This window comes from Muntiacus reevesi, chromosome 1, assembly GCF_963930625.1.
Source record: "Muntiacus reevesi chromosome 1, mMunRee1.1, whole genome shotgun sequence".
Classification (NCBI taxonomy): Eukaryota; Metazoa; Chordata; class Mammalia; order Artiodactyla; family Cervidae; genus Muntiacus; species Muntiacus reevesi.
This window is the reverse complement of record NC_089249.1, coordinates 127,250,980-127,267,491: the sequence shown is the minus strand read 5'-3', so window position 1 is coordinate 127,267,491 and position 16,512 is coordinate 127,250,980. Positions and strand designations below refer to the sequence as shown.

Here is a 16,512-nt window from a genome sequence, read left to right as displayed (position 1 = left end):
TGTTATTGCTCCAAGTCAGGCCATCATCATTCCATTTAAACAACTGTAATAGTCTAATCAGTCTTCCATCCCAATGTATTATTTAATCTGTTCACAAAATATATGTCTTAATAAATAGAACCCTGACAGATCTTCCAGTCCCTAATTAAAAGAACAAATAAAAAGCACCACAATGATGTTCTATCATCAATTCCTAGAAAACGCTTCTTCCTCCAAGCCCAATTCAATGATCCACCAGAATTAACCACTCTTTCTTCTGTTCCCGTAACACTTAATGATCTTCTATTATAGAATTTACAATGTACAGTTTGATATGTCTATATTCTTTGATTACAGTCTCTTTGAGGGAACAGTGCAATTCATGTTTTATTCTCCAGTACAGTGCGTTAAAATTGGTGAATTAAATAAAATTCTACTCACAGAACTTTTTCAATTGAATTCCATACTCTTCCAAAACTTCTTCACTTTTAAGCAACTCACACTACAGGTTCCTGTTTCTGATTTTACACAAAATTTTTAAAGCTACTTTTAGTCATCTATCCTTATAGGTGAGTTGTTCAGAAAATAAGTACAACTGCATATTTATACAAAATATTAATAAAAATATTAAGACAGACAAGGACAAAAAAAATCTTTTTAGATACATCTCTAAGTTTGACATAAATCCCTTTTTAAAAGTGTCTAAGAATACAGAACAGACTTTTGAACTCTGGGGGAGAACGTGAGGGTGGGATGTTTTGAAAGAACAGCATGTATATTATCTATGGTGAAACGGACCACCAGCCCAGGTGGGATACATGAGTCAGGTGCTCGGGCCTGGTGCACTGGGAGGACCCTGAGGAGTCGGGTGGGGAGGGAGGTGGGAGGGGGGATCGGGATGGGGAATACATGTAACTATATGGCTGATTCATGTCAATGTGTGACAAAACCCACTGAAATGTTGTGGAGTGATTGGCCTCCAACTAATAAAATAATATTAAAAAAAAAAAAAAAAAGTGTCTAAGAAAGCTTATTTACCTATTAATGCAATGTTCTTAATGCTGATGAACCAGCCTATTTCTCTACCTCACCTCCAAGAATTAAAAAATTATTTCCAAAACTACTGTTTTCTTTTTAAATTAAGACTTCATGTCTGTTTCTAACTTTATGGCATACTCCGATTCACCACAAATTAACAAACACTATCAACATTTCTCTCAGTTCCTTTTTATCACTTAAATGATCTAAAACCTGTGGCATTAGCCAGACAGGTAGAAAAATGAATTCTTGGAATCCAATGAAGTAGTAAACAATCTGGGTGGGGTTTACAGAAAGAACTTGATCAGACAATGGAGTTAAAAGGTCACTACAAAAAGCCTTAAATTGAATTCAGAAGAAACCAAAAGGCATCCTTCTTGGAGCTCCACTGTTATTATATGGACCACTTTTGTTAAAGGTTCGATGAGTCCATATGTGGAATGAGAAAAACCACCTGGACAAATGTAGCTTCCAAAGTCAATTAAAGTCAGGCTGATAACCAGCCAGTCAAGAGATGGTAACTGGTCTGTGCTCATCAATGTGTCACAGAAATTCAACTTGCTTGAAACAACAAAATTATTCCCTGAAGTGACTCTCTAAACTTTAAAGTGAATTAAAATTGAATACTACTAAAATTAAATATGGACTTCACTGATGACTCAGTGGTAAAAAATCTACCAGCCAATGCAGGAGGATCCAGTTTGATCCCTGGGTCGGGAAGATACCCTGCAGAAGGAAACAGCAACCCACTCTAGTACTATTGCCTGGGAAATCCCATGGACAGAGGAGTCTGGCAGGTTACAGTCCGTGGAGTTGCAAAGAGTTAGACACGACTTAGCGACTGAGCATGCATGCAAAATTAAGTATATCAACCCATGATATCAGTATTTCATGTTAAGTTTAAAATGATTTTTTTTCTTGAAGTTTGTATAATGCTTAAGAGAACTTTAACATTTTAGAATCTGACAGTCTTTAAAATTTACAAAGGTAACTGACTTCAACCTTATGACTTTTAATAGTATAAAAGTATTTGGTTTGGTTAACAAGCAATATTGGAATGTTTAAGAGAAATTATGACTCACTATATTTACCAAGTTTCATTTATTAATATTAACAGAGTTTTACATATCCAGGAAAAACCTGCTTGTTGAAATTTTACATTTACTCTGTAAGGTATGTAATGTGTTAAAAAATAAATGAAATCTAGTATATGTGTAAATACAAAGAATGTAATTAAGTTAAGCAGTATTATCACTATTAACAGCTAACATTCAAAGAGCATTTTCCCATTGCTCAACACTGTTCCCCCACGTACTTTACAACATAAACTTATTCATTCAACAAATTATCACTGACCAGCCACCATAAGCTAGGCACTGTTTAAGCTGAGAATTAAATCAATGAACAAAACATAATTTCAACCTTCGTGGATCTTATATTTCAATAAAAAGAGGCAAAGAATAAAGATCAAGTATGGTAATTACTGTGAAGAAAAATAAACCAGGGAAAGTGAAAGAAGGAAGTGTTATTTTATTTGGTGTAAAGAGGGTCATATCTGTAAGCATCAATCACAGCAAAGTCTATGTAAATGATGGCCCTTGGCAACTCCTTTATCAGGGAAAACATCTCTAGACCAAGTGACATGTGAACCAAAGGCATGCAAATGTGTAAGTGTATTACAGGAAAAGAGAAAAAAGTACTGGAACTGCCTGCCAGTTCAGTGGTCATGACTCCACACTTTGACTGCCTTGGAGCTGAGTTCAATCCCTATTCAGGGAACTGCTTAATTTTAGTAGTTTTCCATTTTAGTTTACTTTCAAGTTTAGAAAGTCACTTAAGGGAATAGTTTTGTTGTTTCAAGCAACATCCCACAAGCCCTGCAGTGCAACCAAAAAGTACAAAAGTACAAAAACGTGTTTTAAGGAAGATTTAATCTGTTAAAGAGTTAGGAATACCAGACCACCTGACCTGCCTCCTGAGAAATCTGTAAGCAGGTCAAGCAGCAACAGTTAGAACCAAATGTGGAACAACAGACTGGTTCCAAATTGGGGAAGGAGTACGTCAAGGCTGTATACTGTCACCCTGCTTATTTAACTCATATGTAGAGTACTTCATCAGAAATGCTGGACTGGATGAGGCACAAGCTGGAATCAAGATTGCTGGGAGAAATATCAATAAACTTAGATACGCATATGACACCACACTTACAGCAGGAAGCAAAGAAGAACTAAAAAGCCTCTTGATGAAAGTGAAAGAGAAGAGTGAAAAAAAATTGGTTTAAAGCTCAACATTCAGAAAACTAAGATCATGGCATATGGAACCATCACTTCACAGCAAATAGATGGGGAAACAGTGACAGACTTTATTTTGGGGGGCTCCAAAATCACTGCAAATGGTGAGTGCAGCCATGAAATTAAAAGACGCTTGCTCCTTGGAAGGAAAGTTATGACCAACCTAGACAGCATATTAAAAAGCAGAGGCATTACTTTGCCAACAAAGATCTGTCTAGTCAAGGCTATGGTTTTTTCAGTAGTCATGTATGGATGTGAGAGTTGGACTAAAAAGAAAGCTGAGCTCTGAAGAATTGATGCTTTTGAACTGTGATGTTGGAGAAGACTCTTGAGAGTCCCTTGGACTGCAAGATCTAACCAGTCCATCCTAAAGGAAATCAGTCCTGAATATTCATTGGAAGGACTGATGCTGAAGCTGAAACTCCAACACTTTGGCCACCTGATAGAAATAACTGACTCATTGAAAAAGACCCTGATGCTGGGAAAGACTGAAGGTGGGAGAAGGAGACGACAGAGGATGAGATGGCTGGATGGCATCATCAACTCAATGGATATGAGTTTGAGTGAACTCCAGGAGCTGGTGATGGGCAGGGAGGCCTGGGTGCTGCAGTCCACAAGGTCGCAAAGAGTCGGACATGACTGAGTGACTGAACTGAACTGAAATCTGTTCAACCCATAATAATCATGGAATAGTTTCCTCTTTAAACAAGGTTGTCTCCTTTCCAGTATAAAAGTCATTCTCCTAGATATAAGAGAAATAAAATAGGACTTGAGTAGTTGTCATTATTTAATATTATCTCCTCAATCAATGGACCTCTTCCCTACTGATCTTGCTCTAAATTTAGCTAAAGTCCTTCTTGCTGTCTTATACATTTTTTGCTAACTTCAACTAATTCAGAGCTCGAGCCTCCCCACATTCTTCCTGACACATTTTTGTATTAACCATCAGTTATATACTATTAGTATTATGGGAATTCTTGATACATTTTCTTTTGAAGTTCATTAGAAATTACTTAATGTGGAAGTGACAATATTTTCTCTGGATGACTCATACACTTTCCTCGCCTCTGGAAATCTTGTGTAACTTTAATAACATGTCTCATTATTTAAAATGTTTCATTTTTCAGTTCAGTTTAGTTCAGTTGCTCTTCCTGTCCCACTCTTTGAGACCCCATGAATCGCAGCATGCCAGGGCTCCCTGTCCATCACAAACTCCCAGAGTTTACTCAAACTCATGTCCATCAAGTCGATGATGCCATCCAGCCATCTCATCCTCTGTCATCCCCTTCTCCTCCTGCCCCCAATCCCTCCCACCATCAGGGTCTTTTCCAGTGAGTCAACTCTTCACATCAGGTGGCCAAAGTATTGGAGTTTCAGCCTCAGCATCAGTCCTTCCAATGAATACCCAGGACTGATCTCCTTGCAGTCTAAGGGACTCTCAAGAGTCTTCTCCAACACCAATGTTCAAAAGCATCAATTTTTTGGCACTCGACTTCCTTCACAGTCCAACTCTCACATCCATACTGATTGTTTTATACCATAGTGGTCACTCTTTTTTCTGAACTTTTTGAAACTCATTTTTCTATGAATTCCTAACTAATAACCTAAAATCCAAAGTAACACAGGCACTAATATTTGATTTCCATGATTTCCATTTCTATCTTTGAGACAAAGAATAGTGTATTTTGGAAAAGCATGGGCTTTAAAATCAGACAGATATTTGTCACTTACCAGCCATGTAACAAACTTCTCTAAAGCCTCTACTTTGACATCAATAAATAACAAATAGCATTTACAGAACACCTATCTTATATCAAGTTGTTTAGCGGCTCAGATGGTAAAGAAACTCCCTGCAACGCAGGAGACCTGGGTTCATTCCCTGGGTCCGAAAGATCTCCTGAAGAAGGGGATGGCAATCCACTCCAGAATCCTAACCTGGAAAACTCCACGGACAGAAGAGTCAGGACAGAAGAGCTACAGTCCATGGGGTTGCAGGAGTTAAGACATGACCGAGTGACTAATACTTTCACTTTATCTTATATCAAGTTATATATACTTTATATGCAAATTAAGGTACTACATCATTTATATTGAGGAAATCAAGGGCTTAGATACAAGCTACTTGCATAAAGTAACAGAGTTCCCAAGTGCAAGAGCCAGGATTTAAAATCTAGGTCCATCTGATACCAATCCCATGTTCTTTTTGGTACAACACAGAGAGACTATAAAACGCATTCACTTGCCCAAAAACAAATGTTCAGTAATAGTTAATTCCATATGTACCTCACTATTTTTCCTTGTTGGTCAGAATCAATTTCATACCAGCAATACTCTACAGCTTTCAAGAGACTAAACTGCCAGCAAATAATCAAAAGTTCTGATAATCTTTATTATTAATGCATTGTTTAATTAGTCCACTTAATTAAAAGTAAGAATCCCATCATAGCATGCCAAATGCAATTTTCAGGGATTTTTGTGATAAAAGAATCTTATATGCAATCATAAAAACCCAGGGTTAGAGAAACATAAAACATCAGGTAGCTGAACTACCTTATTCAGTGTAATGTGCTACTCATTCATCCTCAAAATTCTTAAAATTCTTAACACACATACAGAAAAGGCCTTTTTTTAAAAAAAAAGAAGAAAAAACTGTCATTCTTGTGAGTAATGCAGATCAAGACAATAGAAACACTCACCGTAGTTTTCCAGAAACCAAGCAACCCCAAACAGAACTTGGTACAAATTTGTCAATATCATTATGGAACTATAGTTTCTCTTAATTACCTTCTCTTTCTCTTCTCCTCTTTCCCTCTTCATACATTAGACTGCGAATAGCCAATTAAGTGAACGAAAGAATGTTTCCCAGGCCGAAACACTACCATTAACATCACTTTAAATCCTGACAATCAGGTAAATTGATCTGAGTAAAGAGAAACTAAGTGCTAGAAGGCTAATTTTTTTTTTCTATTTTGTAAAAGGAAGTTTAATAAAAAAAAAAGACTTAGGTATTAAGGTTTATAAATAGGTTTCTACTACTAAGCTGTAGTACGTGCCATATTAAAGGACTTCTAAAATGCATCCACTGATGTTTTAAAAATAAGTAATAAATAAGCTGAAAGTGACACTGACAAAAAAGGAAAAAGAAATCTTTTTGGATTGATGTAAATGTTCTAAAACTGGACTATGGAAATAGTTGCACAACAGTGTAAATTTACTAAAAATCCCTGAACCATACTCTTAAAAAGAATATAACTCAGAAATCTTCCCAAAATAAGCTGTTATAAAAAAGTAACCAGAATGTTCCTTTCTTATATTAGTACCTTGAAATTAACATCATCATTTAGATTTATTATTCTGGAAATATGCATGCTTACTTGAAATGAACCCCAAGTATAGTTTCAAGTACCTTGGGGACTCTTAAGTACTGAACTACACTTGTGATTCTCTTTAATAAACCAATACAATTCTTAAGTATATGAATTTACCACTGTGCAAAATTTTAAATGAAACACTAACCATGTAAGAGCTGCCTTACTAAAACTGCACACAAAACAAAATGTATAAGGGAACAAAGAGTTTGGATAAATAACACCTTGATGAATAAGTGATTTCTATTTTTACAAGTCAAAGTGTTCAAATCACCGCTACATCCAGTTCTGCTTTTGTGTATAGAACAGTTTTAGCAAAAACAGTCCTTGAATATAAGACCTAGAAGAAAACTCAAATGTCACTGTAAAATGTAATAAAAAAAAAATTCATTAGAATATATACAGTGAAGCTAGAACAATGCCTCTGTGACACTAAGCAAGATATTTAACCTCTCAGGTTCAATTTGCTCAGTTGTAGAATGAGGATAACAGTAAACATCATTACAAGGTAGTTGTGAGGTATAAATGATAATGAATACAATATTTACATGTATCTAGCACACGGCAAATGTTCAATAATTTTAAGTAGGTATTACTTTTATAATAATAAGAACTTCCCTGGTGGCTCAGCAGTGAAGAATCCGCCTGCCAAGCAGGAGACAAGGTTCGTTTCCTGGGTCGGGAAGATTCCCTAGAGAAGAGAATGCAACCCACTCCAGTATTCTTGCCTGGGACAAGCCCATGGACAGAGGAGCCTGGCAGGCTACAACCCACAGGTCGCAAGAGCCGGTCACAACTTAGCAACTAAACAATAACAACGATAGTAACAGTTCAGCCAAAATACTTTCACAGGTTCTTTCTGCCTCCATTCAGAGTATATTTATTTAATAAATGTTTTATTGAACAAAATTTGTCCAAATATTTTAATTTTATATAAAAAATTAAATGCAGGTGCCCTTACTATAACCTAGTATTGGTTCTCAAAGTGTGATATCCTAATCTATTAAATCTGACACTCTTGGGGTTGAACCCAGCCATGTACCGCTTTTAAAGAAGAAAAACAAAACTTCCAGGCGATTGTGATATATGCTAAAGTTTGAGAGCCACTGCTTTACAGTAGTTACAAACAAATCAAACTTTCCTTCACGAAATTTTGCCAACTATAGAAAGAAAAGTACCTACCCATAAACATGCCTTAGACCAAACTAGAAATAAGCATTTATTCAAATTTAGTGGTAACTCTATAATCTTTACAAAAGCCAGTTACTTTCTCCTTCACTCTTCGTGAGATATCATCCTATACATGATGCCCAAAGTCAACGTTTTAAATTTAAATCTCCAGGCCAAAAAGAAATTTTTTTAGAAATTAAGTTTTTGCATAACATTTAATTTTCACAAAAGCTCAGCAAATGAAAGAGTACTAGAGTATAAAATGTTACTCTTAAAATTATTCTTGAAAAAAAATCTAATTTCCACAGCTACAGGACATTTATGATATTCTGGTCCTAACAATTACTGAATGACAATAAGCAAAATTCATTTATAAAGGAAATTAAATGTATCTTCCATGTTAACAATGGGACTTATATGAAAGAAAAATGTGTGCAGGACCACAGTAATAAATCTTTCTATGCCTTCTTTTCAAATTAAAAAAGTGAAATGGAAGGGTAGAAAATAAAGTACAAAAGGAGAATTCCATTTAAGAAAGTTGCACTTACACTTGAAACCAGCCTGAAAGGGGATGTTAACTAGGTATAACTGACTCTCAGCTTTTTTAGTAGCCTATAACTTGATTTATGATCTGCACATCACAGTGTTATACTGTTCATCATAAATATGAAACAAAATATTTTAAAAGTAAAATGACAAACTTAAATTGAGACTTTTTATGAGAGGGGAGGGGAAGGAAAGAGTGAGAATTCACATTCTTTGAAATAAGAAGATACCACAGGGTAGTTGTCATAAAAATCAGAATGAGAATCACTGCTTGAAAGGAATTTGAAGAATGAAAAGAAAGCTGCCAAGTCATAGGATAAAAGTCCAAAAAGCTATTTAGCTGGTCAGGAATGCTATACCAAAGTTTTCAAAACAAAACTTCTAAGTTGGGGCAGAGGGAGGAACAGCTGAGGTATCCTTGAAGGCCATCAATGACAGAAATTAAAAGTATCCTGCTTGCTCAAATAATATTTAAACACAAACAGGGTCTAGCATACAATCAGAAAGCAAAGAAGGCATTTCTTTGATGTCCCCCTCTAGAGTTTCTGAAAACTATGAATGCCATGAGAAAAATGTCTAAGTAAAAGTGTTCAGATGTTCAGGTAGTATAACCTAGATCAAGTTCTAGGATTTCTCAGGTTACTCATATCAAAACAGGATAAAAATGCATTAATGCTTACAAAAAGAGTTAAAGTTCAAAACCAGACAAAATTATTCTGTGGTACTAGATATCAAAATAGTGATTTCCTACAGGCCTGGGGAATTAATAACCAGAATACAGCACAAGACAGTTTCTGGGGTTTTGATAAAGCTTCATTTCTCAGTAATGATAACACAGTTCTATGTTCACACTGTGAAAATTCACTAAACTGAACACTTACAAGAACTTTCTATGTATATTAATATGATAATCATATTTACTTTTTTTAAAAGCAGAGAGGGAAAAAAAGGAAATTTCTCCCTCAGGAAATAAAACATATTTCTACAAAGACATTAAAAATTAAAGTTTAGTGGAGACCATTCAGGTTAAGAATTATAGGTTTGGGGTGGGGAGTAGAGGTTAAATGCAGAGAAGTATTACAAAGCTCCTCAGGGGCTATCAGTGGATAAATCTCACACAGATACACACACATACACACCTTTTTCAGGAGGAAAAAATCTTGGTTCCTCCCTTTATAACACAGCCAAGCTAAATGTCACTTTATGAAACACATAAATCTGCTTCTAATGGAAAAGTGTATATGAACTGCAGGATCTACTTTCCTTAAACGTCTGTCCAATTTAAAAAAAAAGAAAAAAAAAAGTTTCTAGTAATGAGGTGAGTGCCTGAATACAATTTTTAACAACTGCTATTCTTGGACCACTTCCGCGCCATTTTGAAAACCCAACTCAAAAAAAAATAAAAAAAAGAAAAGAAAACCCAACTCATCCATTAGGCAGGGTGGCAGAATTCTGGTAGAAATAAAAAGGTATAAATTATATTCAATCCCTATAAATCTCATCCCAAACCAAACTCTAAGGAAATACCACATCAGGTTCCTCACCTGCAATTCTCCTTATATAACGCCCAAGCACAGGACATACTGTTTTCAAATATTTATATTTTCACACTTACAATGTTAATCTGTTTTTCCTTCCTAGCATTTATGTAACCACTGCAATCTAAAGGCAAAAGAAAATGCTAGTCAATATTTAATAATACAATAGCTTTGGAACATTACAGCTTTAAAATATAAATAAGCATAACAATCTCATTTTAAAAAAATGAGATTTGCTTATCTTAATTATTCCATAAAGGAAAAAACAAACCACACCTTCGTAAACAGTAAGAATTTTAAATATATTTTAAAAGTTCTCCTTGGCATGGATGCCCTCGCTAACACTCACATGAAATTTCTTAGATTTTATTTAACTTCAGTAAACGCATATTGCCATGCCATTCTTAACAGCTGAAAAAGAAAGGAACTCATAATGGCTATTGAGCAATTTTTTAATTAAATATTTTAGAAAGCTAAGATATCAAGCTGTGTACTACTATATAATAAGGAAAATACCTGAAGTACACATCTTAATTGCTGACTGGAGAAGTTCACTTCTCTAATTCCACAAAATCTACCCAAGCAGTTTTCCTCCTTGCAGCTTCTTGTACCCTTAGTGCCAGTAGTGCTCAGTCACTCGGTCGTGCCCACCGTTTGCAACTGGATGGACTGTAGCCTGCCAGCCTCCTCGGTCTGTCCACGGTGATGCTCCCCTCAGGGTACTGGAGTGAGCTGCCATGCCCTCCTCCAGGGGACTGTCCCAACCCAGGATTGAACCCAGATCTCCACACTGCAGGCAGATTCTTTAACCGTCTGAGCCACACGGAAGCAAAGCAGTTTCATATTTTATCTCGCCAAGAAAGAAGAAATTGCTTCATTTAATCCTACTAAATTCTGGTAAACAGAAAAAGAATATTTCTAATTTTGGTTGACAAGAAAAAGAATTATAAAACATTGTTTTGTACAAAATTAGCTTTTATTATCCTCAAATCATAAACTGCTTTGAAAAACTAAGAAAACAAATACAATAAAGAGGCCAGGGCAAAAGATATTAAACACGTTGTAAGAATCATTTAAAAAGCAATACTAATAAGCAAAAATGAAACATAGCAAAACAAAGAAAAACTAGTAAATAGACTAAACAATTATCGATTTCCAGAAAAAATTTACATTCTCACTTCACACCAATGCCAGCTGAAAAAGTAAATTTACTTAAATTGAAGTTACTAAAACTAAAATAAATAGTATCAAAATCAGTATCATTTATTTATTACATTTTCAGAGAAGGAAGACTTTCATAAGATTAGAAGTAAAACAAAATTAGGTCAATGATTTGGTTACATTAATTGTAAAATTCTGTTTATCTGAAAAACTCACAGAAGAAATGTATCTATTAAGCATGTTTCACCTCAGTAGTAATTTAAGGAAAAAAGTGGTATAATATGACTTATCTCCATTACATTTTTAAATAATATTTAATGTTGAGGTATAGAGCAACAGCCATGTCAACATGAATATAAATTGATCCTTTTAACAAATGTCCCAACACTGTGTTTTAAGAGCCTTTAAAATTTACCTAAAAATTAAACCTGTAATGTACTAGGAGATAATACTGATACTATAAGCATGAAACACCTTATATACAAATGTTCTTCACATTCCTTTTTATATATGCAAAAAAATTAGAAAAGGGGAATAATACATCTACACATGGAACATCATACAACCATTTACAATAATGATTATAAGACTTATTGTGAGAATGGGAAAATGTTACCTATAATTAGGTTAAAAGCAGGGCATGAAATTAAATTATTTTTATCTGTAAATACATAGAAGATGTATTTTTATATAATGAAAGAAATACATCAAAAATTTAATATGGTTATGTTAATTCCCAATATTCAAAATCGCAAACCAGCCACTAAATCATTAAAACATACACAAGTACACAGTTAATACCTAAATCAAGTGCTACATACCAACATTATCAACAAAGAGAGAATAAGGTTTAAATTAACATATTAAAAGAGACTGAGTAACTTGTAAGTTGTGTCCAACTCTTGCGATCCCATGGACTGTAGCCTGTCAGGATCCTCTGTCCATGGAATTTTCTAGGCAAGAATACTGGAGTGGTTTGCCATTTCCTTCTCCAAAGGATATTCCCCAACCCAGGGATCGAATCCAGGTCTCCTGCACTACAGGCAGGTTCTTCACCAACTGAGCTACTAGGGAAGCCTAAAAGAGGCTGAAAAGGCAAGCAAAGCCACAGAGAAAATCTACAACAGAAATAAACACTTCTCACTTCAGGACGTTCAGCTGTGCTAAGGATGGAGCCTCACTGTTACCATCGGGATCAAAACTATACACCTGATTCACAGAGGTCAATTACAAATTCTAGTTATCTGCTCTGAAAATTCTTTCATCAACAAATGTGCTAGTCTTTAGCCAACTGGTTAATTACTACTATTATCAAATATTAAATGTAAAGACTTACTTGGCAAGTAACCCCTTGAAATATTAAATAAGATAAAAGCAATAAAATAAAACAAAGTCCATACACAGCAGCACCATCTTCTTGCTATCACTAAGTGAATTTTCTAGAAAACTGAAACAAATTTATTAACAAAGCTTTGAAAACATTTACTCTTAAATTTGATGCTTTTGAACTGTAGTGCTGAAGAAGACTCTTGAGGGTCCCTTGGACAGCAAGAAAATCAAACCAGTCGATCCTAAAGGAAATTAACCCTGAATATTCATTGGAAGAACTGATGCTGAAGCTGAAGCTACAATACTTTGGCCACTTGATGTGAAGAGACAACTCATTGGAAAAGATCCCAATGCTGGGAAAGACTGAGGGCAAGAGAAGAAGTGGGTGACAGGATGAGATGGTTGGAATGGCACCAATGACTCAATGGACATGAGTCTGAGCAAACTCAGGGAGATACTGAAGGACAGGGAAGCCTGGAGTGCTTCACGGGGTCGCAAAGTGTTGGACACGACTTAGCAACTGAACAACTCATAAAAATCTAAAAAAAAAAAAATCTTCTAAAAAGATATCAATTTCTTAATCAGCTCCTAAAACAGTCTACAGAATAAAGTTTATTTCTGATTAACATCATCACTATGACAGACCATGTGCTATCCTGTTCTACAACACTATGATTCCCTCAAAAGTTAATAATTATAGGACTGTATGTCTCCATGTAATGACACTACCTATTAAAGTTCCACATACTTAAAAATAAATAAATAAAGTTGCACATACTTAATAGAGCTTCTTCAATAGCCTTGAAATAAGATGACATTTCAGTTGTCAGTGTGCCTAACTCCAATGGCCTATCTTGCAATCTTGTAATCTGTGGGCTAAAAAAATCAGATAACCAACTCTGTTGGGGTTGCAAAATGTTATTTATTCCAGTAAGTAGTTCCTGAATAAAACTCACAGGCTTATTATACTTGGTTACAGTTATTCTGAAGCCTCAGAGCTCTGCTGTTTCAAATGGAAGAAATCACTATCACTCTAAAAATGTTTAATTACCGACTGTAACATACATACTCTGGAGTTCCAAAATAATAAAAATTGAAGAGTTTGATAGTATCCTCTGGAAAAGTTACTCAACTTACTTGTCTCTGACTAGAGAAAAATTACCTACATTGAGAAATAACAGATGAAAACAAAAAGCAGCAAAAAAGTGAGAAAGACAAGTTCAAATGAAATAGCAGAGTCCATAACACTTGGTTTTAGAAGTCAAGACTTGACATCTTGGGAAATATTTACTCATATTGTGTTTTTTAATGTATATTACAATGGTTATCAGAGTACCGACTACAGAAATTTGCACTAGGGTATATATCACAAATACTTTAAAAATCAGAAGACTGGCATTCCTTTGAGGTCCAGTGGTTAGGACTTCATTCTTTCACTGCCAAGGGAATAGCACGGCCAAAAAAAAAACAAACAAACAAAAATCAAAAGACTTGTACTTAAATTGACACTGAATTTTCATATGAAATTGCAGGTTTTTTAAAAAGTCCTACAACATACTTTCTTGATAGTTCTGATAAAATAATTTCCTGTAAACTGTCTTGGCCACTGGTTCAGAAAAAGATAGAAAATTAAATGTATATTCTTCATATAATTAATATGTAACATAGGTAATACACTATAAGTTTACAAAGTTACAGGTCTATGGAAATTAGCATTGTGTCATCTAAACAAAAAAAAAATTCAAGTAAGGACATTATCACTTTTGTTAATATCCTCTGATTACTGAAGCTCTTTAGCTCTCATAGATGACTTCTATGACAATAATAGAGAAAAAAGAAAATAAAATTTCTTGGTTGTCTAAGTTTTACTCAAGCAAAACTCAAATCATATTAAGATACATTTCTTCTTGAATTTTCTCAGTATATTTCTACCCAGTACTTGGATATTTTAGTGTCTGTAGAAATCTAATAATTTCTAAGATCTGCTACCAAACATAGTGTATAAAACAAAGTTGCTAAGAATAAGCAAAAAATACTATTGCAAGGATTGGATACATCAAAGGCCCAATTCCGAAGCAAAATTGTGTGAACACCTTTGCAAAGGTCACTATAAAATTATCATCTTTGAATCCATAGTCATCTTCACAAGGTCCAAGCTCTAACAAAATAAAATGTACTCAACAAAAGTTACTTAATGAAAGACAGACTTTACCTAAGTTAAGAATTCACAGAGTTTCAATTAAACATCAACTTCAATTGATGATTTTTTTCTGGGGGGGGCGGGAAGAGACAAGTGATATCAAACAATTTGGGGGCGGGGGGACTGAAACCTGTTTGAAAAAATTAAGAGAGAAAAAAAACTGCCTCACACACTGACTCCAAACTCTCCTCAACCCAAGACCGCTCCCACCTCAGGAGCTGCCTATTTTGGGAACATGGCTGTCAGCCCTCTACCATCCTTCCTTTTCCCTGCAACTTCTCCAATTCCATTCCATCAACCTATACACACCCCCACGTCTCCTCTTCCTCTGTCCCATATCACAGCTCTCAACACACTTTTATTCCCAACATTTCTGCTTGAACTATTACATGAGAAAACCACACCGACCAAGAAGAGTGGTCATTTTTTTTATGTGACAGGTCTGCTAGTAGTCTGGAGGGAAAAATACAAAAAACAATCACAAAATGCGGCCTAGCAACTTTTGGTATACATACATTTGTTTTATGAACTACTGATATATCTTACATTCTTCAGTTGAACTCACTAAAGTACACAGTCAGAACTATTTAATTAAGCTGGTGACTTTTTAAATTGGAAAACTCCAATACACACACTTGAGTAACCATTTACAGCATGTAAGTATCAAAAGATATAAACATACAAATACAAATGTAAATAAACAACACAACTATTAAAATATAAGACTTGGGACTTTCCCAGCATTCCAGTGATTACATCTGCACACTTCCAATGCAGGCGGCAGCAATTTGATCTCTGGTGGGGAACTAAGATCCCACTTGCCCTGCAGCATGACACATATATCTATATGTATGTATGTATGTTGCTGTTTAGTCCTAAGTCATGTCTGATTTTTTTGCAACCCCACGGACTGTAGCCTAGGATACTCCTCTGTCCATGGGATTTCCCAGGCAAGAATACTGAAATGGATTGCCATTTCCTTTTCCAGGGGATCTTCCCAACCCAGGGATTGAACCTGTGCCTCTTGCACTGGCAGGCAAGGGCAGGTGGATTCTTTACCACTGAGCCACTAGGAAAGCCTATATAATACATATATACACACATATGTGTGTGATGTGTGTGTGTAAAACTCAAGTGACAAACATTTCTTTAAATCTTATTTCATGTGGACTTTTTGTACAGAGCTACCAGCATAATAAATTTCTATGGTAAAAATAATGCTATCACTCAAGATATTTTCACAAAACTATAATACCAAAAAAATCTGTACAAACAAAAAATTTTATTTTTTAAAGCATGTATGTATGAGTCAAAAAAACAAGATGTAACACTAAATAAAAATTAAGAAATTTTTTACTTATTACTAATGTTGTGATAGTTTATCTTAAAACACCCCTCCATTTCTTCCTCTCCGTAAAAAAAAAAAAAAAAGGAAAATATCTGGAATAATACATAGCTACTGCTAAGAATGGTTACAAAGATTTTAGGACTAAGGAAGGTAACCTGATAGAATGTGTACCAGGAAGTATTTTACCCTTTATTCTACTCCGCACTAAATGCAGAGAAAAATAACACGTTTGTAGTTTAAAAAAAAATTACGATTACCTGATTAGATTGCTAATTTACCACTATGAGTACTAAATAAATCGACTACTCAAAAAAAAAAAAAGAAAAAAAATTATGCTATAAATTCACTTTGATAAAACGATGGAGAAAAGCTAATCTTATCTCAAACTCACTTAAGGAAAAATTGAATCCAAACTCAAAGTTTAAGAGAAGTTTGCTTTTAAATTTGACTGAAAATGTTCCACTATTACCTGAAATACGTAACCTAAAACAATCATCCCTGAACAACAAAAACGGAACTTCATAAAAACAGTAATCAAAATCTT

At 34.8% G+C, this 16,512-nt stretch overlaps 1 protein-coding gene across 5 annotated transcripts in view; it reads right to left on the bottom strand.

The window, feature by feature from the left end:
- The window catches only part of ZZZ3 (zinc finger ZZ-type containing 3), a 118,178-nt gene that overhangs the window by 100,159 nt on the left and 1,507 nt on the right, over nt 1-16,512 (bottom strand). The gene's annotated exons all lie outside the window — the stretch shown is intronic.